Source organism: Mastomys coucha, unplaced genomic scaffold (assembly GCF_008632895.1).
Source record: "Mastomys coucha isolate ucsf_1 unplaced genomic scaffold, UCSF_Mcou_1 pScaffold18, whole genome shotgun sequence".
In the NCBI taxonomy this organism is placed as follows: Eukaryota; Metazoa; Chordata; class Mammalia; order Rodentia; family Muridae; genus Mastomys; species Mastomys coucha.
The window spans coordinates 52312346-52334237 of record NW_022196900.1 but is presented as its reverse complement, the minus strand read 5'-3'; the positions used below and the strand labels follow the sequence as shown (position 1 = coordinate 52334237).

The 21892-nt window shown below is 35.3% G+C and overlaps 1 long non-coding RNA gene across 1 annotated transcript; it reads right to left on the bottom strand.

The window, feature by feature from the left end:
- Nucleotides 1–819: 819 nt before the first annotated feature.
- Nucleotides 820–11787, bottom strand: LOC116095438. Its single transcript, XR_004120592.1, has 3 exons — nt 11567–11787; nt 4289–4394; nt 820–915 (listed from the first exon to the last, which is right to left on the bottom strand). It is a non-coding gene; the product is annotated as an uncharacterized LOC116095438 (long non-coding RNA).
- Between the last annotated feature and the right edge of the window lie 10105 nt (nt 11788–21892).

The window sequence follows — 21892 nt, the reverse complement described above, 5'->3', positions numbered from 1 at the left end:
TGTTCCTCAACTGAAGAATGAATCAAGAAAATGTGGTATATTTACACAATACAGTATTATTCATCTGTCAAAAACGTATATTATAAAATTTACAGGCAAACAGATAGAATTAGAAGAACCATCATACCAGGTGATGTACCCAGATCTAGAAAGACAAACATCGCATCTATCACTTATAAGTGGATGTTAGTTGTTAAATAAATGATTAGCATGCTACAACCCACAGAGACAGGAAGGCTACGTAACAAGAAGAGCTTTACAGGGGATGCATGGCTTTTCTGGGGACAGGGAAATAAAAGAGATTTTTGCATGTAAAATGGGACTAAATAGCATAGGGAGCAGGAGGGAGCAGGTGACAGGGAGGGATGAAAAAGAGAAGAGACACCTGAAACTGGAGGATATTTGGGAGGCTGTGTGGATATCCAGTGCAGTAGAAACTCACTAGGTTCTACAAGGAACACTAGCCAGGACTACTAGTAATGGACAATACAGGTCTTAAAACAGCCATCTTCTATAGTCACTTTTCAGTGGTGGACTGGAACACAAACCCAGCCACAAAACCTTTGACTTAGTATCTATCCAGCCTGTTACATGTAAGGGTCATTGAAGGTACAGATGTTGTGGGAATGACAAACCAATGACTGATCCAATTTGAGGTACATGTAAGGAAAGAGAACTCATGGAACTGTAGACTGGACAGTCTGGAGACCTAACATAGAAAAAAAAACAACAACAAAATGATTTCCAATGATATTCTCCTGACTTATATATAGATTCCTAGCCTCCTTGTCATCAGAGAGGTTTCCTCCAGTAGGTGATGGGAGCAGATGCAAAGAACCACAGCCAAACATTAGATACAAAAAGGACTCCAACTGGAAATCTCCATTCTATTCCTTCTCTTGAGCTCATGGAATCCTGAGGAAGAAGGCAAAAAATTGTGGGAGTCAGAATGGTCAATGCCACCAGAAGAATGCTGCCCATAGAATCAAGTAAGCAGAGCTCACAGGAGCCCACATAGATTGAAGCAGTGGGTATGTAGTAGGTCCCTTCCAATATGTTATGATATGATTATTAGCTTGGTATTTTGTGGCATTCCTAATAGGGGAAGAGAGGTGTCTCTGACTTTTTGCCTACTTTGGGGCCCCTTTACCTCTTATTGGGTTGCCTAACTCAGCACTGACGTGAGGGTTTGTGTCTAGTCTTACTGAACTTGTTAGACATCCTTTGGCTGATATCCTGGAGAAGTCTGCTCTTTACTGAATGGAAACAAAGGAGAGATGGGTCTGAGAAAGAGGAGAAGGGACACCGGGAAGAGTGGATGGACGGGAAACTATGGTTGCAATGTATTGTAGGAGAGTATTGTAAGAGAGTAGAATAAAATAAATAAATAAAAAGAAACATTCCACAAAAGAACAAAAATTCACAAAGGAACAAGGGAAGATACAATGTTGTCCCAAATTGAAGGACAAGGAATGATTACCTTTCGTATTTACTCTTGAATGGCATCATTTCTAGGGTCTATCTGTTTCATAAGAGTATAAGGAGAGACACATTTAAAGTACTTATTAATACTATAATGCATCTAGGAAAGACAATACTAATTAATCTGAACAAACCAAACTCCCATGTGATTAGGATAGAGCTCTGTTAGCAGGAAATGCTAGTAAAAGTTGTTGTTCTATTTCATTGGTAGTATAAGTTGGAAGAATGTTGCAAGTTTGAGTTATGTCTCCAGGCACTGGGCCCATGTGATCTTTCAGTTAAGCAGCACAGAGAGATTATCATTATATCTTTAATATCCTACACAACAAAATAATTGCATCCTTTGGGGGTTACAATTGTATATTCTCTAGGTTGTGTTTTATAATAAAAGGAATTTTAATCCTAGCCTTTTCCTTCAAACTAATGTTTGACTCCTTCAAATGCTATTTTCTACACTGGAAGATTGTATAATAGTATCTTAAAAGAGTACAAGGAATAGAGTGACTCTCAGCTGCAGTGAAACATTGTACTTGGGAAGCTTTAAATAGCACTAGTATAAGTGCTTCATATGCATAGGTGAACTGGTTTAAGATGCAGCCAGGCAGGGTAAAACCACTGTAGACATTAAAAGTGTAATTTAGAATTACAAATAATTTTTTTCTGTGGGACTTAGAAAAATTACTTATTCTTTATCTTGTTCTCTTTTATTTATTAATCAATAAGACTATTAACTATTTACTATGGGTCAGGTGTTGTGCTTAGCAGAATGTTGCACACAAATAAAGCACATTTGCTGTTTTCTGAGTCAAGAAAGTAATAAGTGAATAATGACAAAATTGGAGTCTATTATACATTAAGAGATGTGCTATAAAAGGGTTCATGGTTTTGTGATATTCAATAAAAGCTGCAAAAAAAATCAGTATCTGTTTGTATTATCATGGGGGAAATAATTTGTTTTAAATCCAGAAACAAGATGGCATAAATGACAAGGGACAAATAACCTTCTAGTATTTAATCAGGGAGTTTTACAAATGAAGTACTCTCTTCTCCTTTATGAAAATGACTACATTTTGTTTCCTCAAGACAATTTTTTTAGTGTTGTCTGAGGAACGAGGGTTTAACAATGAAAGAGTGGGTGAGTTCCTATAGATGCTTTGTTCTGTCAAAGAAAACTTCCAAATGTAAAATTCAGATACGCATCATCCCAGCTGTGAGGAGCAGAGCAGAATAGAGCAGAGGTTTTACCTGGGATACCATCTTCTTACTGAGTTTTCATACTTTGGTATCAGCGAGTAAGAGAAAATATCTTTCTGGAGAAAAAGGAAGCCTGGTCTGCTCTGGATATTTTCGTGGCAGAAGTTCTTTGAGAATTTCATGCAAGCACACAGGATGTTTTTATTGTGCTCACTCCTGTCTTCTTAGACTAACTCCTTCATGAGACACACTGCCACTGTGCCTCTCAATTTCAAGATTTTTTTGCATATATTTGTGGTGTGTATGTGTGTGTGTGTGTGTGTGTGTACCTCACTGATTACAATTTGTGCTGCCCATATATTCATGGGAGAGACTACCAACTGGTATGTGATGGACATATCAAGGCCACATTCTTAAAGCAAACTTACTTTCTTCACAACCCTTCTGCAAAAGAGACCCCGTCAGCTGACTGTAGATCAATATCTCTCCTTCTTTCTCTTCCAAATCCAACTCCCCTGGTTTCTGTAGCACAGAACCTGCTGTGGTCTTCTCTTCTCTCTCTGACCTCATCTATAAGGATCAAAAGGTTCTTCTCTCCTAATCTTCCTTCCCCAAATTCATCCCATAATCCCAGCCTCCAACACCAGCAGGTATTCACTGGAAACACACCTGACAGTCAGGCCAGGGAAACAGGTAAGCCAATTGAAGACCTTTACAATTCACTCCTCCCCCTCCAAATATGATCCCTAAGACTCATCCCTAGATCTGTCCAGAGTACCAGCTGTAGCCTACTCCCTGGCAACCTCTTCAAAATCTCCTGTGAATCTCACACACCATCCTTTCATTACCTATTACCTTCCTCCTCCCACTTATCTCTTTATCCCAGACCCTAACTCAAGCATGTACCACTCTGCTCACCCATATCACACCTGCCATACCCTCATCAGTTATCCTGCCAGCAGATCATCTCTACTCTCTGTTCCCTCAGTTCCACTCCCCACTCCCATACCCAGCTCTGCAGTAAACCACCTGTGGCAGCCTTCCCTGTTCACCTGTCCCTGTCTCCTGTGAGTCCCAGTCTTCCCCTTCAAACTTTCCTCGCCAGCCTTGTTGATTTGTTCAAGCTCCACACTTCAGCAGGCACCAATTGTTAACCCAACCCTACCCACTCTTGCCAGGGCAACAAGTAGGCTGACAGAAAAAACACACCTCTTCTCTTCTAGATACAATCACCCCCAGTTTCATGGCAATTTTGTAGTAGAAAACCTGCCGTGGAATCCCTTTCCTTTCTGACACCATACTCAACTGATCAAAAAGATATCTTTCAAACTTTCTTCCCCCAACTCATCCCAAGGTCTCAGACTCCAACACCAGCAGGCATACCATGGTAACAAGCCATCTTGGCAGGCCAAAGAAACAGGTCACAGGATCTACAGGTCTGCACCAGGCCCTTCCTCAGCATATATACTATTGCTTTCAGTTTAGAACTTTGATGGACTTCCTGAATGTGTGCAAAAATGAGTCTCTGAATCTTGTGTCTCTTTTACAAACTCTTATTTTTCTGTTGGCTTGTTTTGTCTAACTTCAATATAGTGATTTTGTTTTAACTTACCATGCTTCATTTTGTTATATTTTCTTGTTATCTCTTAGAAGCCTGTTCTTTTTAAATGAGAAGCAGAAGAGGCATGGAACTGAGTGAGAGAGAAGGTAGGAAAGATCTGGAAGGAATGAAGAGAAGGAAAATTGTATTATTTCATTGTAAGGGAAGAGATTCAATGTTTAATAGGAGGGAAAATAAAAATAAAAATATTATTAAAATAAACAAAACCAAGCCAAAAAAATACCCCAAATTCTTATTTTGTCATAATACAGTAAACACGAGATTTTGTATTTCTGACAAATTCTCAGTTAGTGTCGTATTGTTTGTCAGCAGACCATGTTTGAGTAGAAAGTATCTATTCCTGATTACACTATTTCATTGCCCCGAAGACTCACTATAACTGTTGGAACTGTTATCTACACGAATCTGCCAGTTTATACTTAGATTTAATTTTAAAGGCTTCTCTGAGATTCTTTGAAATTAAATAATCTGTGTAGCTGTCTTTACTAAGGTCAAAAATTCCTTAACCTCATATAGAAATACTGTTCACCTTGAGGTTTTTACTTATTTGTTCAATGGTAACAAAATAACTTCAATATGCCTATTTTAAGATTTTTTTAAACATATTTTTGCCTGCCGTCTTGTACATCTTTATCATTGACTGAATGTGCTTACTATATCATCGACCACAGGTTATTCAATGCATTTTGTAAGTTCTATTGATTAGTATGTCTAGTAATCAAATTACTTAGCTAAAAAAAAATCAGTTTCATTTTTAATATTCCATAGCAATACTCCTTACTTTTCAACTCTTGAGTGAATTACCTTAAAGGAGTTGTTCTTTTATATCTGCAAGCCTGGTGCCATTTGCAGAGCTAACATGAGAATATCAGAATATGTGAGCTCTTATAACAACCATTATCTTGTAGTAGTAAACTAATCTAATTGAAAAAAAATAGCATTTCGGAGAAAGGTCAGCCTCTTGATTTCGATTTGCCAATCTGTACTCAAAATGCATAGTAGGTCTGGTGGTATTGTCCAGGATACAATCATGGAATCTTAGGACCACGTCTCTAAAAAAAGTACTTATTTATACTCAGAATTTATAGCTTACAAATAGGACTTATAAATCACCTGTGTAGGCAAAAAAAAAAAGAATCCAGATACTTCTATAATCAGAAAAACTTGTTAAAAACAGAACTAGTAGCTAGGAAGGTTGAGGCAAATTTTAATCTCAGCACATGGGAGGCAGAGGATTGGAGCTCTTTGTGAGTTCAAAGTAAGCCTGATCTACAGAGTAAGTGCCAGATTTGGTATGACTGCATAGTGAGAACTTGTCTCAAAATACAAATAAAAATAAGAAAACTAGTGTGGCCACATGTTCCTAGATATATTGACCTGTTGATTACGCCTCCCAAAAAAATGTTGTTGCCATAGGCTTGAACACAGACAGTCATGTACTTTGGAGGTGGAGTGTGTACAATTTGTTCTGAGATTTTTCTTTTAATAACTCTTAGTTTAAACTGAAACTTCATTAAAATCAGTAATATTAAAGTTCACATATGCACTTAAATATTTCTGTACATGTATCATATAACATTGATAATTATAATAATGAGTATCAGTATACTGACATGAGCTATTAGGATAAATTAGATACTAATGGCATTTTACTCTATTTATGTTAAAATTCACAATTAGTGGCTCAATTGAAAATAATTACTTGATTCATATACTAAAATAAATTATATAGAATCTCTCCAGAGTCATATGCAATAAACTTTACTTTGTTTTTATTTTAAATATTTAAGTTAAGGTGAAAAAAATACAGAAATCCTGTATCTATATTTGAAACACTTTTTTGAAACTATTGTGGAAAAAGGTTTGAACTACATACTAGCAATAAAAACAAAAAATATGTTACTATAGCACTTATAGATTCTATTTGTCTTATCAGTATCTATGGTTAAGTCTTCATTGGCACAAAGATCTTTGTGTACTCATGTGTGGTGTGGGGGCCTTTACGGGATGTTAAGAGGGAACCAAGGGCGATTGGGTTAAAAATTCCACTTTGTATTAAATGAAAATATTGAAGAATCTCCCAAGACCAAGTAATACATTTTATACCAAATAAAAATATTAGGTAGCAGATTTCAGATAAAATAGTCCATTTTCTCTTGTTTCTATAGACATGGTAACTAATATTTAAAGATTTTTAGTCAGATATAGAGTCTTAACCATATTACTCAAGGTAAATATTCAAATATTTAAAATGCACAAATCACAAATCCCTCCTTTATTGACATTACATTGCACACTGGGAAAGAAAGGATCTTCTTGGAGCCATACAGAGAGAATGATGTATAGTTACCATGCGAGAAGGAAATTAGAGAGGATTAATAAAGGAACATTGCTAGAACCCTCTTACCAGCCCCCAGCTTGCTTGCTGATATTTCTCAGATATCTGTCTGTTTCTCTACAAAAGAAATACCCTCAGTCTTTGCTTTCCTGACCACCAAGGGTGGGACAGGACAGACATTGTCACTACTGAGCTGAACTTGAAGGATAACTCTCAGGAGATGTGTTGGTGATGAAACAAACAAAGTGAGAAAAAAAAAAGGCAACTGAGAACTTGAAGCAAAGTTTGGATACCTGTGAGATGCCATAAGAATTACACATGCACCCTCTACATAAAATACATTAACATACTCTTAAACCTTCGCTTCATAAAAACGGGGCTCAAATTATGAAGACATATTTACTGTCTAGGCTCCCAACACTGTGTTCACAGTGCTCACCTTGAATTAACCCTAACTGCTAAAGCAACTATTAGCTTTGTTTGCAACTATGTCCTATTAGCCTTCCAAAGAGACAGTTCAAAGTTGAATAGTTAAAGAATATTGACAATTGCATTTTGCAATGTGACCAATGAAGAAATATCTACCACTGTTTAGTGGCACCAGCTTAGAGATGAAAGCTTCACTTTGAAAAGAAACTTAGTCTGTCTTTGCACATGAACAAAGTGGAGGCAATTTACAAAATCTTACAACCTGCAGACATGAAAGCACGTCAGTCCCCAGAGGCTTTGTTGTTACCATTGCTTTATTACTGCTTCTGTCTTGTTGTGACACTAGGAATTACTATCCTCAAGAGAGGCGACCTAATCAGAAGGAAAGACCTCAGCTTGCTAGAGTGAAAGAGATCCCAGCTGCAGAAGCCTAGTGTGCTGCCACAAAATGCTCGCTCATGGAGAGGCAGCTTGCTGTTTGATAATTGCCCTGTGTTTCCAGGTTAGTCCCCATCCCGCTCTCATCTGTCCTCCCTTCTCCCCTTTCAATACAATCAGAGAATGTTATTCATCAAGGCACTTGAATTCCCTGGATTAAGGGTGTGTGCCAGGCTTTGCATGCTGATTTGAAAAGGATTGCCATTTTAATCAGTGGAGGATCTTCAGTAATTATGACTCCCTCTGGGAATCCAGGTAAAAGGAAGGTAGCAGCGTGCAGAGTGTGCTCACGTTCAATTGTTTTCTATGTTCACAATCTCATTTAGTCTATTAGGTTTATCTATCTGTGCCCTATGTTGACCCATGAATTTTTCAATTTCCGTTGTCCCTTGCAACATGCTTGGCAGAGATGTTGTATCTTAATAGAATTATTGTGAATAACAAAGTAAAAATCAGTTGAAAACTTTCCTGTTATGTAAGTATATTGCTAACATGTGGACTGGGTTTTCACTATAAAGTTTTCCATGTTTATTTTCAATGAGAATTATGTTATATGTATACTTCACTAATGTTTTTCATCACTTTAGAATGTGGTTTGTATTCATCAGAAAAATATTCAGCACTTCAGTTATAAATTAATAACATTTATGGTTATGCTAACATGTAAAAGTTGTATATTATCAGTAAAAACTGCTTGACACATAAGATAAAGTATTTACTAGCAATTGATTAATATACCAAGTACTATTGTAGACTATTAATATATAGAATATTGACAATATACAGAGATTTACCTAGAGAACATTTCAAGAAATCAAGGCAAAAAGAATACCTTTTAAATTTGTGTGCTAATATTCACAGAAAAGAAAATTTGAGAACACTAAATACTAATTAAAATATTTAATTTCACAAGGCTAATACATTTCAAAATATGTAAAATGAAAACTCATTTCACGTTATGATATTCCCAAAACTATGAACTCTAAAAATGACACATGCCAAGTTTTGATAAAGACAGGAAGACTTAAAAATTGATTTGCTATTCTGCATAAGAAAGTGTAGTAGATACGTATTCTGAGTACAGGTTTAAGTTTTAAGTGTTAGATTCCTAGGATTCTAAGGCCAACAGAAACTTTGTATCATAAGAAGACACATAAAGTCTTTTCATAGTAGCATTGTCTTCATAAGAGTATATTCATCCCTTACTTGTCAGCAAAGCATGGAATAACCAGGTACCAAAAGACTTAACAGAGTGAGTAAATGCAGTAAATACACCAATATGAATATGAATGAATGTCATAAGCATTCTGTGGATGGACAGAATAAGTAAATGCATACTATGTGAGGACATGCAGTTAAAAAGTCAAACCCACACATCGAGTGATATATACCTTAAATTCTCTATAGATACTTTATTTACTTTAAGGTATTTATCTATATACAAACACATATAATTATCAGTATGAACACATGCCATTGGCTTGTATTACATTTACATACAGATTTTATATAGGATGCTTATGAAGACATATATATTACAGATTTGTATTATGTACAAAATATTAATATTTCAATATGAGATATCATAAACATTTACTTCAGAATAGTACACACATTTAAATAAAAAAGATATTATGATCTCTAGCTACTTAATTATAGTTATTAAATTATGTCTTATATTTAAAAATAAAGTCTTACATTGTGCTTTGTGTAATGTGAAGCAGTCTTCTGAGTATATTACACCATTCCTTTCCAACATGTTATGTTGTAAGTTCTAATTTTAATTCCTGTTTTGCTGAAAGTTAAGTAAGTTTCCTGAAATCACTTGGCTAGTGTGTATCAAAGCCAGGATTCCAACCCAAAGTGATCCAGCCCTAGATCCTAGGTTGTTATTCTTTAATAGGGCTTTGTCCTCTTGGGCTTGATCACAGAGTTAACACAGTCTGCTGATTATTCTCTTTGCCTTTGACATGTCTCACCCATCAAGTAAGATGTATTATAATAGCATTATTCTTTATATTTTATAGTTATTTAAATAAATATTATATTTTATATTTATGTAATTTATGATTATAAAAGTATATTTTATATTTATACAACAATCAAGATTATGGCCTCAATGTCTACTCCAAATGATGAAGAACAGTGTTCAAAAAATCCATGGGTATGGGATAGAGTAGAACCAGAATTTCATGCTGAATTTAGAATATGCAATTAGGATAAATTAGAGAGATTCTTATTTTGTACAAAGTATGGACTATTGTATAAGGGTCTTACCAGAGCCTGGATAATTTCCTTGAGGAAATTCAATATGAGTTTTAGAATTAAAGGAAGTGGTAAATTTTGTCCTTTTTGTTTGATATCAATTCATTTTTATTTGTTGTTGTTTTTGTCTGTTTATTTTATCTCCTATGGTTCCTAGTAATAAGCATTAGAGCTGATTCAGTAAACATCAAAGGAAAGATTGTGTTTTCAGGCAATGCTCAGAGGTTCTCTGCACCTATGTTCCATTCTTGTTAGATGAGTACCACAAACACTCTACAGGAAATGCCAAAAGCAGGACGTGGGCAGAGATAGTGGCTTTCTGCTCTTTGAACCAACACAAACAAAAAGCCTGGAAAACACTCTCTACTCCACTGTACACACAGTGGGTAGTTGGGAATAAAACTCCAGTGTCTAGGCTTCAGAAGATCCCAGTTATCTCTGTGGCAATGTTTGCTTGCACGTATGAACCATCACACATCATAATCACCATTGGAAAACATGCTCTCCTTTAAGGTATACTGAACTGCTTGTTGCAATTTTTCTTGCTCAGCTTTTCAGTGTGTTCAGCTTGACAGGAACCTTTGCTTTCATACAAATGTGATTCTGAACAAATCCCTCATTGCAATGTATAATGTCAATTAAATGTTCAGGGAAATTAATGCATCTTTGAGATTTGCATAAAAAGAGAATGCATGTGCTTGCATACAAATGTCCATACTCTTTCAGGATGCATTTTCAAAATTACACACACACAAAAAGAGTCCTACTGATTTATTCTAAACATTACAATTAATTCCTTACAACCACTGGCATGATTTTTTATTTAAAACATTATTGCCTATTTTTAATGCTAAAAATGACTTGATTTTCAAATAAAAGCAGTTGTATCATAAAGTTACACATTAGATTTAAAGTTTATGACTATTCAAGCAAGCAAATAATTATTAGTATTTTAATTCATGCACAGTTCATAATAAAAATTTTAAAATATGATTTTTTAAACTGGAACTTTCTTAAACTATTGTATTTTTGCTGCCAAACTCTTAACTGTCAAAAGGTATGTTTTAATATGAAACTATGTTATTTAAATTGCCTAGATTATGTTTGTACAAATAAATTTTGGAATATAAAATTAGTAATTGTATTATAATCTCAAAAGTTATATTTATATATCTGCATGCACATGTTTTTATAATTGGATAATTAGAGATATATAATTAGATAATTAAGAACATGGATAAAGTATAGCCATAAGAATTTGCAATTACTTAGAAGTACTGAAAGAAGTTATGAGGTAGCCATTTTCAAAGAGACTGATCTCTGTGGAATATTTGATGATTTAAGATCAGAGTGCCTTTTTTCTACTCTTGAACACAAATATGGAAGGACAAAGACATCACAGAAGCCTATCTTAGAGCTGTGGAATTCACCCGAGGAAAACGCGATTCTAGAATTTTTCTATTCATGTGTTGATCCTCATAGGCTGATATGTATCTGATATGTTTTAGAGTACCAACAGTAGTAAAATAATCATGAAAGATGTGATGTTGTTGTATTATTAGAAGAATATTAATGGAATATGTATTTGCACTTCTCAATTTTCACAAAATATCCACAGACTCACTAAGAATTTAGATGATGTTGTTGTTATTATGGTTGTTTTTGTGGTTGTTTTTAACTGAAGGCACAAGCTTCGTCACTTAAGATTAGCTGTAAATGGCTATAAAGTCAGAGTATGTTCTTGCTTGGAGAACTTAGCTTCTAAAACATATCTATTCTGTCTATGGAACAGACACAACCTTATGAAGAGTACGTGTCATGTGCACCGCCATGGAAATGGCGCTTGTGTTACCATTTCCCTTCATTTCTTCTGTCCATTTCCCAAGGCGTGAGTCTGTTCCTTCTAGGTAGAGAGAATATTTAGAGCAAATCCTGGTACTTGGCCTCTGTGAGTAGATACCATTCCTGGTACTTGGCCTCTGTGAGTAGATACCGTTCCTTGTACTTGGCCTCTGTGAGTAGATACCGTTCCTCGTACTTGCTGATTTTGGAATAGGTGGTTTTGTTTAGTGAAGATCTGTGTTCTAAAAGTAGATCCCCTCAGAACTATGAATACAGTAGAGCCCCTCAGCTCATTTCTGAACTGTCGTGGCCAATAGGGATACATATTAAAATACAATGCACTACCTCCTCTTCTTTCTGCTTTATTCTAACTTTAAGAGATTAAAGTGTTACTAAACAAAAAAGATGAATTCATCAGGGCAATCACTTTGTAGGGCCAGGATCACATTTTTCCTATTGACCAAATTCAGTTAATAGGCTATCAGTGATTATATAAACTCAAATTGATCTTAGAACTTTACATGTGTTATGAAACTGTAAATACAAGATTCCTCTTTTTAAATTATTTTAAAATATATTTTAACATAATATATTTTTAAAATATATATTTTAACTAAGGTTCTTACAATCATCTCATCTAGTAGTTTTCCGAAGCACGTCTTCTATCTTGAACTCAGTGTGTTTCTTGTAAATATTTGTTAATGTGTGTGTTCATATGAACTTTTGTTCTTTTGCTTAACAATGAATCTTGATATTACCAAGTAATAATTTCAATCCTTGGATACTGATAGTAACTCTGACGAGGGCTTTCTTTAGTGCATCCAAACTTCCTGAAAGCATTTGCAAAGAAAAATTCTGTGACTACAATCTTCTATACTTTAATTTGAGCCAACACATGGTATCAAAGATCATGAAAACAATGTTTTCATTCAATTAACCATGCTAGTGGCTAGAGAAAACTACTCAGGGAATTCCTCTCTATAAATTAAAGATACAAAATGAAGAATGTCTCTCTACTTGCTTTTGCTTTGCTTTTTAGGGTTCTAACAAATTTGGTAAGCAGTATCTACAAGGATTTTAAAAACGAGCAAATAAGGAGTTTAAATTTGTGGTGGGCAAATCACACAGGACATATAAATTAGTCAGAATTTGGTTAAGCTGCTACCAACTTTTCAGTGTTTATTTCAATCATCTCCAATCCCATTAAGTCCACAAAATAGTGTCACAAATTTCCAGAGCACAGTCAGAATTAAAAGATAATGTTTCTCTTTTCCAGTTGGGCAAAAGCCCTGTAAGGACTCCATATCTTTTGCTGGCACTTCTGTCAATAACCAAAGCCAGACTCAAATGATGCATCAAAATGTAAAAGAATGTACAATAAAATACTATATTTAATTTTACGACAGGGGCATTTTTAATACTTTTATCTGTCTCCCTATCAATATATCTCTTCCTCCTTAAGAATAATTCATTGACAGAATAAATTTTTGGTCAAAATTTTCTGGGCAGGTTGGTGTCGTTTCACTCCACTGGAGTTCATGGCTAGCTACAGGAGGTGACCTCTTCACGTTCCATATCTCCAATGCTGTGAGTAACAGCTAAGGTGAGCCACAGTGATTTTTGGGCACCTCTCCTATCCCAGGTCTCTGGCATATCCTCAACATGTACCCTACCTTAAATTTATAGGTTTTAAAAAATAAAAAAAGAGTTTGGTAAGAAAAGAAATAATTCATTAAGTAATAGTTTTTTGGCTGAGTTTCCTTTTATTTCCAAGTATCAAAGATGCCCCAGTGCCTGATATCTTGTATTTTATCCAATTCTTCTCCTTTGGAGAGGATAGTTCTCCGTATGTTAGGTTTATTAGGACAAAACTAGCCAGTAAGAAAAGGTGTTTATCTTTGTATTTTCCCATATGTTGTCTCTCTGAAGGTGAAGGCTGACAAAGAGGTCTAGAAATGAGTTATCTTCCCACATTTTGGCTTCCAGAGGGTTAAGGCAGAAAATTTGAGATGGAGAGGAGAAAGTCCCTGCAGAAGGCAGGCTTATAGCCATGGAGTCCAAGCTAAAGCAGGTCAGATGCCAGGATTTCAAAGGTCATGCAAAGATCAGCCAAAAACAAATTCCAATAGAAGCCACTTCAGGTGTCAGCAGATTCTCCACAGAGAGCCCTGGGAATGCTTTATTCTAGCATGTGTGTGCATCAGGCTTATTCACTTGGAAGCGGGGAAAAGGACACAAATTTGGTTACAAGATACAACTCAGGCACAAGAAGAAACACAAAGGGAATTTGCAAAGAAAAGCTTAGCTTACATCATTGGGGAAAGGAGAATAAGACTAAGGTATTATTCTCTCAGAAATTAAAAAAAAAAGAGTTGACCTTGAAAATTTAAAAGATATGATAAAATCATTGTTGACTGAGCCATTTTTATATTATCTGATTTGAGGATGTATCTATGGTGGAACTATATCAATTGCGTACTTTGCTCTTATGGAATACAGATTCAAGTAAACCAGTATTTATTCAAAAGAAAACTGCTTTGGTAGAAAAATTAAGATAATCATCGAATTTGCTATAAATGCTTACATTTATTAATTTCTGATCATTATCTTAAAGTTCTGGGTAGCTTCTCTATGGATATTACTACTAGGGAAAGCAATGTGTTACACAAAGTATACGAAGATAGATGTTTTAAAACAATGAATAAAAGTTTGATGAAGGGTACATGTAGTAGATAAATCACCTGTATCATGAGAGGAAAAGAGATGCTCCCTGGGGTGGAAGGATACAAGGGGCATAGGTGGATAAAGAGAAGTAGGGTAAGAAGAATCAATAAGCTAAACTCATTATGAAATTTACCTAATGAAATCTACTAATTTGTTCATTTGATATAAATTAAATAGCACTGAATTGGCCTGGCATGATAAGTCACAGGGAGATCATAGGTGTATAGCAATTATGGTCTAGCAGAATGGATGCTCTGGTAAAGTCTCACATCCAAAGACCTCTAGGTCAATATGATACAGCTGGAAGGCAGACAAGTGAAGTAAGGCCTCAAGTGAAGTAAGGTCTGAATGGAATGCAGATCTACACTCAGTATACACTTTTAATTCCTCATAATGAAGGTAGGTCTGGTTTGTGGAAGGAAGCAGCCATGTTTGAGAGTGACATCTAATTGAGTGGCATACAAAGTGACAAATCACAGAAAGATTTAACAGAATGAGTCAGAGATAGGATACACCCAACTCTCACTAGAACAGCACAAGAAAAAGAAGGGACCTAAGAGGGCAGGGAAGAGAAAACAAGAGAGTAGATTTTTTTAGGACAATTTTAAAGAGACAGGTCACAGGTAAAGGCAGAATGAGGCCAAGAATAAGAAGGAGACAGAATATCAGAAGCCATTTTAAGTCAATCTACTTGGAGAGGAGTTTGAACTAGAAAAGCTGAGCTGAACCAGGTAGTCAAAACTCAAAAGGAGTGAGCTTATCCAGCAATAAGTTCCTGAAATGACAATTACAGCAGGCAAATCATCATTAACATTTATACCAAGACAATGAATACCTGAGAAAGATGACATATAATTTCAAGGTTTCAGTTTTGTTATCTCAAAGAAAATTCAATATTTGCCAAATTCTATATTAGTCTTTCTCCATATTTCTGTTTTCATCAAATAAAATAGGAAAACCTACTTGCCGGTGTCAGAAGCCATTATAGGACAAGGTAACTAGCAGGTGATCTTTCTGAGATGACTTTGCCTTAGATTAAAATCTACAACAAAGGTCGATAGACAAGGCCCAGGAGAAAATCATTTTAGAAAAGATTCCTGCTATTAATAATCTTTTCCTGCTATTATTATATATGACAATGCCTAGGTATTAGCCCACCCCTTTTGAGCAGATCTCTGCAGAACTACAAAGATATACTGATGCTATGTTGACTTCTTAATCTTTAATGATGATCCTTTAAAAATTCCTAAAATTTATCAGTATTTATTAAGCTCTTTAATAGTGGACTGCTGTTAGGTCCTTTTCTGATAATCAAAACTGCAATGAGAACTCTGCCAGTCTCCCATTGTGTCACCAGTTAATTGCTTCTAAATAGTAACCAGATTTTCTACTACTCAGAGTACATTCTAAGAGGCTGGAAAACCAAAACCGAAAACCATTAGACAAAGGTCATAAAATGGGAATTAATGACTTATTATAGGTGCTAGGGCAGAAGATAAAATATTGACTGTGTTCTGTTAAAAAAAATCACTAATAAGGTAGTTATGGTTTTAGCTCTTGATGAACCTGTGGAGCTATGACAGGTGATGAATGTTTAGCCAGATAAATACTCCTAATAAATATGCATATAGACAATTCTCTGTTGTAAACTTCTAGTTCAACTTATGATTTGATTTTATGTGTGAACTTGTGATGAACTTTTACAATGTGATAACATATTCTGAAAGATGTATAAGTACTAAGGACAAAAAGAGGAGAATTTTTTTCTTTATCCCTGTTTCCACTCAGTTTTTCTTCTTTTCCATAGAAAGCTTTCATAGGAAACTTTTTATAATTTAGAAATGAACACTAAAATCACTCTTAAAGGTGGCCCCTTTTCTTCCTGAAATTAGCAGGCTGAAAGTTAGAGCCAAGCAGTTCCTGCTGAGATAGAACAAAGGCTACTTTACTTAATCCCTTGCTGTTTTCGGATGAAGGGCTAAGTGCCAAAGACTGCAGTCTCTGGCCTCAGAGGAACACAGACGGCAGGTCAGCTACAATAGCAGAGTAACTTACACTTAGATAAGTAAACTTTTAATTATTATACAGCAGCCCTAAATATCTCTTAAGACAAATATCTTCCCCTCCACTGCTTCAAGAGGAACCAACAAGAAAGAAGCTCCCCGCTCCCGGGGGGCTCGCCCCCAGCATGCTTGTCCACAATCATGTTTTCCTAAAATTCTGTATTTCAAACATAATCCTTGGTAATGTCATTGATGAATTTAGAGGATTTTTTATATGTTTCCACAGGTATTGTATAAACTTTAATTTATTGAACAAATTAAACTTATCCTTGAGGAAAATATGTTATATGTCATACAGTTGTGGATCTTTAATTTTTATTTTATATTTAAGAAATGCAGAATGAATTTAGAATAGGCACATTACAGCAATTTGATGAATTTTTTTATTAGGGAAGACCAATTGCATCTTAATTATATAATTAAAAATCTGACAAGAACGAATAATAAATAATGGCAAAAAAAGACCTCATTTACGAAAGGCATAAACAGACAGAGCTATGTGCCTCAGGACAAGAAAACAAAAACCATTAATAAACATTTCATATGAAGCAAATTTTAATTTGCAAAAGGTATACATGCAGCCCTTGTTTTTTTTTTTTTATCTCCTGACAGCAGAGAGGAGTAGAAAGTGTTTTGCTCTGCAGGAGTGCCACTGCCTCCCAGCTTCTCCCTAGTCTACTTGCATCCTTCTTAAGACACAGTTCCTCTTTTCCAACCCCATGGAATGTGCATCAGACATATATTTTGGAGATGTGAATTACAGAAAGAGACAAATACCTGAATACTTTTACAAAACTTGCAACTATTGATTCTGTAAACAATGTATGTGACTGACTTGATATTTCATGTAGTATCTTGGAGTGGGCATACACATAGTCCTAAAAATAAAGCAAACAGATAACTTTCATCTTCAATGTAGTAACCCCTTTAAAACATTTAAACAAATTATATTTAAGAATATTATGTGTATGCATCAATTTGTGCACAAGAAAACAATTAGCAAAAAGGGAAACAATGAATTTGAAGTAGACCAGTGGAGATTATATGGGTGGACTTGAAGAGAATAAGGGAAAGAAAGAAATGTTGAAATTGTATTATAATCTCAAGTAAACAAACATTTGAAAAGCTCCTTGCTGTGATTTATGAGAAATTAAAAGGTGACAGTGAGAAACAGAATACAACATGTATCTCATATCAGAATCACACTGTAATGGAATATATGTACAGATATATGTGTGTGTATATGTGTGTGTAGTTATTACTATACATTGAAATTTATAGAGAGTTTTGATTTAAGTCATATTCATATTTAAGGATTTTTCACATATTATTATTAACCCAAAAGCCAAAGCAATTTCTAAATTGTGTGTGCGTTTTCTAAAATTTGTCTAACAAGTGTTTTTCATACTGTATGAACAGAAAAATTAAATTTTCAATTAAACATGTATTAAAAACCATTTTACCAAAAATATATTGCACTTATTTCTGCTACCTAATAAGTAGTAAATAACTCACTGAAAAAGGTTGATTGTGATTTCAGAACAAGTACAGTATTTAATTGTTCAGCAATTTCTGGCTTTAAAATGTTTTTATTTACTTAAATTGTGTACAAAAGTGTTAAAAGATTGGCCTGGTAGTAGTTTCTGCTCATAATCCTGTACTTTTAGGAGATGCAGAGTGGAAGGGGGAAAAGTAGTGGTTGTTGTAAATTTAGGCTTGTCTCTTCACACACCCAGATACTTGCACATGAATGCCTTGGTATGTATGTTGTAAGCTTTACTACCTTTCAGATCCTCCAGACTTACTAAGATCACTTTATTTCAAATAGAAGGCCATGCTTTCCCACAGCTTTCAAAATCTCCAGTAGACATTGTTAGCATCCAGAACCTGCCTGCTACAGATATGTGGGCGGGTCCACAGACCTGTCACCAGGGCAACGGCGACCATATTCCCAGAATTCATTGGGTTCAGCTCCCACCTTTACCTACATTACTACGTCACTACACATATAAATATATGGGTACTTCCCCCCATCTCTCTCTCTCTCCCTCTCTCCTCTCCCTCCCTTCACACGCCGCGGTCCTCACTCCCCCCCCCTTCCCCTAATTAAACTTCCAAAAACACAGAGCTGCTTGTATCTGGTGTCTGTGGACGCGCCGCTGCGGACCAAACCTATCAGACATTCTTTCTTGCATGTATCCTTAAGCACCAGACAGTAAGAAACCAACAGCAGTTTAGTTTCCCTCAGTGTTTTTTCTTTCTTTTTTTTTTCAGAAATTTTCAGCCGATATTTTTTATGCATTCTTGAAATTTAATATATTGATTTTTTTATTATGGGCTGGAATATCAGTCTTTTGTTTTGAGAATGCAATATAGTGTTCACAGAACACTGTAGATGGCTGTGAAAACTCCTGAATATGGAGCCAATGTCTGATACAATCTGATACAAGATTTCAGAAAATATTAGCAATTCACATCTCAATAGCACCAGAAACAGAGATCGAGTCTAAATTAGAAGACTACATTCTCAGTATATACAGAGTATTTGTATGAGAGGTTAACTTCAGAAAATATTTCCCAACAATGAATGTTATTTTATATTTTCATTTTTGCAATTTCTATATATTTTATTAAGAGACAGAGTTCTTTGATCATGTTTCTGGATTACATTTACATTCATCCATTTAGTGATTAGCAACACCATTTTTGAGAGATTTTATCATGTTAATCGTTCAAGTTGGTTCAGAGTGCCTATTGGTTCAGCTATGAGAGGAGAGAGAATGTTAATTGCAGTTATTGTTTTTGTCTCTTCAAATAAATACTTTTTGTCAAAATTTAGTTCTCATACCATATATACATTCTAAGACTATTCTTACAAGTGGATATAAACATTAATTGGCTTGAAAGGGTCAATTACTCTTACAAATACCTGGGAGATTATTTTTCCCAAGCAAGGCACTAAATAGAGTGTTTGAAATAAAATTTCCTCTCAAATTTACTCACTAATATCATATTTCAACAAATATTTCATGATTGCATGCTTGTTTTCTTGGTTAATTTTTAGACCACCTCATGTAGTTTTGGCCAGGCTGGAACTCTCAAAGAACTGTCCATCTCTGCCTCCCAGTAATACCACTGGAAGAAGGAGCCACAATATCATTCAATAATAATTGCTCATTTTTCTCTCTAGAGACTGTCTAAGGAAGGACCAGCCAGGAATGCACAGGTCCCAGAAGCATCAGAGCAGCTGGGACAGGGTTCCTCCTGCCTCAACCTGAACGGAGAAGGTGGAGTTGTTCTGTAGTGCCCTGTAGACAGGATCTACCAGGAGAGAGCTGGTCTCCCAGGAGTGCTGACACAGGCTTACAAGCCCAGAGAAGAACAACCTCCAACCAGAGACAACAAGAACATCTAACACTAGAGATTACCAGATAGTGAAAGGAAAACACAAGAATCTTACCAACAGAAACCAAGACTATTTGGCATCATCAGAACCCAGTACTCCCTCCACAGCAAGTCCCAGATACCCCAACACACTGGAAAGCAAGATTTGGATTTAAAGACAAATCTCATGATGCTGATAGAGGATTTTAAGAAGGACATAAATAACTTCCTTAAAGCAATATAGGAGAACACTGGTAAACTGTTAGAAGCCTTTAAAGAGGAAACACAAAAAATTCATAGAGTTACATGAAAATACAACCAAACAGGTGAAGGAATTGAACAAAACCATCCAGGGAAATGGAAAATAGAGACAATAAAAAAATCACAAAGGAAGACAACTCTCGAGAGAGAAAACCTAGGAAAGAAGTCAGGATCCATAGATGCAAGCATAGATGCACCAACAGAATACAAGGGATAGAAGAGAGAATCTCAAGTGCAGAAGATAGCATAGAAAACATTGACAAACAGTCAAAGAAAATGGAAAATGCAAAAAGCTCCTAATCCAAAACATTCAGGAAATCCAGGACACAATTAGAAGAACAAACCTAAGGATAACCAGTATAGAAGAGAGCAACGATTTCCAACTTAAAGGGCCAGTAAATATCTTCAACAAAATTATAGAAGAAAACTTCCTTAACGTAAAGAAAGTGATGAGCATGAACATAAAAGAAGCCTAAAGAACTCCAAATAGATTGGACTAGAAAAAAAATTCCTCCTGTCACATAATAATCAAAACATCAAATGCACAAAACAAACAAAGAATATTAAAAGCAGTAAGGGAAAAAGGTCAAGTAACATATAAAGGCAGGCCTATCAGAATTACACCAGCCTTCTCACCAGAAACTATGAAAGCTAGATGATTCTGGGCTGATATCATACAGACCCTAAGAGGACACAAATGGCAGCCCAGGCTACTATACCCAGCAAAACTATCAATTACCATAGATGGAAAAAACAAGACATTCCATGACAAAACCAAATTTACACAGTATCTTTCCACAAATCCAGCCATTCAAAAGAGAATAAATGGAAAACTCCAGCATAAGGAGGGAAACTAAACTCCAGAAAAAGCAAGAAAGTAATTTTCCATTAATACTAAAAGAAGATAGCCACATGAACAACAAAACAACTCTAACAATAAAAATAACAGGAAGAAACAACAGGAAGAAACAATTACTTTTCCTTAATATCTCTTAATATCAATGGACTCAATTCCCCAATAAAAAGACAGACTTACAGACTGGTTATATAAACAGGACCAAAAATTTGCTGCATACAGGAAACACATCTCAATATCAAAACTAGACCCTACCTCAGAGTAAAAGGCTGGAAAACAACTTTCCAAGCAAATGACCCCAAGAAACAAGTTAAAGTAACGATTCTAATATCAAATAAAATCGACTTTCAACCTATATTTATCAAAAAAGATAAGGAGGGACACTTCATACTTATCAAAGATAAAATCTACCAAGATGACCTGTCAATTCTGAACATCTATGCTAGAAATGCAAAGGAATCCACATTCATAAAAAAAAAATTATACTAAAGCTCAAAGCACACATTGCACCACACACAATAATAGTGGGGGATTTCATTACCCCAATCTCATCAATGTAAAGATCATGGAGATAGAAACTAAACAGAAACACAGTGAAACTAACAAAAGCTATTAAACAAATGGATTTTCAAATATCTATAGAATATTTTATTCTAAAACAAAAGGATATACCTTCTTCTCAGCACTGCGTGGTACCTTCTGCAAAACTGACCATATAATTGGTCACAAAACAGGCCTTAACAGATACAAAATGATTGAAATTATCCTATGCATCCAATCTGATCACCACGGACTAAGGCTGGTCTTAAATACCAACAAAAACAGTTGAAAGCACACATACAAGTGGAAGCTGAGCAACAGTCTACTCAATGATAACTTGGTCAAGGAAGAAATAAAGAAAGAAATTAAAGACCTTTTAATTTCTAGAGTTTAATGAGAATGAAGCCACAACTTATCCAATCTCATGGAACATAATGTAATCATTCCTAAAACGA